General features: G+C 43.2%; 1 pseudogene; it reads left to right on the forward strand.

Moving 5' to 3' along the window:
- The first annotated feature begins 392 nt into the window (after positions 1 to 392).
- LOC123940653 lies at positions 393 to 1,703 on the forward strand (annotated as a pseudogene).
- The last annotated feature ends 404 nt before the right edge of the window (positions 1,704 to 2,107 follow it).

Genomic DNA, 2,107 nt, shown 5'->3' on the forward strand with positions numbered 1-2,107 from the left:
TCTCTCTTTGCTTAGAGGACCCCTTTCAATATTTCCTGTAGAGCCGGTTTGGTGTTTGCAAATTCTTTCAGTTTTTGTTTGTCCTGGAAGCTTTTTATCTCTCCTTCTATTTTCAATGATAGCCTAGCTGGATAGAGTATTCTTGGCTACATGTTTTTCTCGTTGAGTGCTCTGAATATATCATGCCAGCTCTTTCTGGCCTGCCAGGTCTCTGTGGATAAGTCTGCCGCCAATCTAATATTTTTACCATTGTATGTTACAGACTTCTTTTCTCGGGCTGCTTTCAGGATTTTCTCTTTGTCACTAAGACTTGTAAATTTTACTATTAGGTGTCGGTATATGTATAACTTTGCTAAAAATGTTTTGAGGAGCATCGCCCTCTTCTCCCCTTGATGGCGTGTGCTCGTCCATTGACATCTGTGTACTCTGAAAAGGTGGAATCATCTGACAAAAATGTTACTTTGCCTGCTGTGTTTAAGGCTCCCATTTGACCTGATATTATGAACTTTGTTCACTGCTGCAAAAACAGCAGCCAGCCATACACTGTCAGTGAATTAGCAGTTCATCAAATCAGTGTTGAGTCTTGGGGTACTGAATTCCCAGAGTTCGAGGCAGTGGGACTCACCATTTTGGCCAGGGTGCTTTTGGAAATATGTGTTATGGGGGCCACATGTTTGTACCACCAAAATGTGGTGCTGTTGGCATCGTAGAGTGAACATAACCAGAAGCCATATGCCATCCACTCTGCCCTGGATGCCTCAGCCTTACCAATGCAGGTTATGTCTAATGGTCATCATAATGAAGAAGTTCCCGAACTTCCTTTGGTGGTTGATGATAAAGGTGAAGGCTACAAGAATACCAAGGAGGCTGTTTTGTTTTGAAAGAAACTTAAAGCCTGGAATTATATCAAAGAGGTCTACGCTGCTCAGCAAATGGGAGCTTTCAAAGGCAAAATGAGAAAACATCATTCTGTCCAGTGCAGGGGACCCTGCATCATCTACAATGAAGACAATGGTATCATCAAGGCCTTCAGAAACATCCCAGGCATTACTTGACTTAACGCAGGCAAACTGAACATTTTGAAACTTGCTCCTAGTGGGCAAGTGGGACATTTCTACATTTGGACAGAAAGTGCTTTCCACAAGCTAGACAATCTGTATGGCACTTGGCAAAGACTGCCTCCTTCGAGAGTAACTATAACTTTCCCACACATAAGGTATTAACACAGATCTTAGCAGAATCTTGAAAAGTCCAGGGATCCAAAGAAGCCTTTGAGTACCGCCCAAGAAGATTCATCGCAGGAACCTGAAGAAGAATCCACTGAAGAACCTGAGAATCATGCGGAAGCTAAACCCGTATGAAAAGACTCTGTGCTAGAATACCATTCTTTGCCAGACCAAGAATCACAAACTCCAGATGGATAAGGCAGCAGCAGCATTAGAAGCCAAATCTGATCAGAAGGGGTTTCTAAGCAAGAAGCCTGTGGTACGGAAGACAAGGAAGAAGGCTGCTGGTGTGAAGAAGTAGAAGAAACCTTTGGTGGGAAAAAGGGCTGCAGTTACCAAAAAACCAGCAGGTGACAAGAAGCCTGCAAAAAAGAAACCTACCACGGAAGACAAGAAGCCTGCGGCCTAAAAACTTACATTTGTTTATGCTATAGAAGTCAAGTCATTTTGGACAGCTAATTTTGAATAAAAACCTGATTAAAGACAGTGAAAAAAATGTTTTATTTTTTTAAATATTTTATTTATTTGACAGAGATCACAAGTAGGCAGAGAGGCAGGCAGAGAGAGAGGGGGAAACAGGCTCCCCGCTGAGCAGAGAGCCCGATGTGGGGCTCGATCCCAGGAACCTGAGATCATGACTTGAGCCGAAGGCAGAGGCTTTAACCCACTGAGCCACCCAGGCACCCCATGAAAAAAAAATGTTGTAAAAGAGCAATATAGAGACTATGGACTCTGAAAAACAAACTGAGGGTTCCAGAGGTGAGGGAGGTGGGGGGAAAGGGTTGACCCAGAGACAGGTATTAAGGAGGGCATGTATTGCATGGAGCACTGGGTATTATATGCAAACAAAGAATCTTGGAACACTACATCAAAAACTAATG

Source organism: Meles meles, chromosome 4 (assembly GCF_922984935.1).
Source record: "Meles meles chromosome 4, mMelMel3.1 paternal haplotype, whole genome shotgun sequence".
NCBI lineage: Eukaryota > Metazoa > Chordata > Mammalia > Carnivora > Mustelidae > Meles > Meles meles.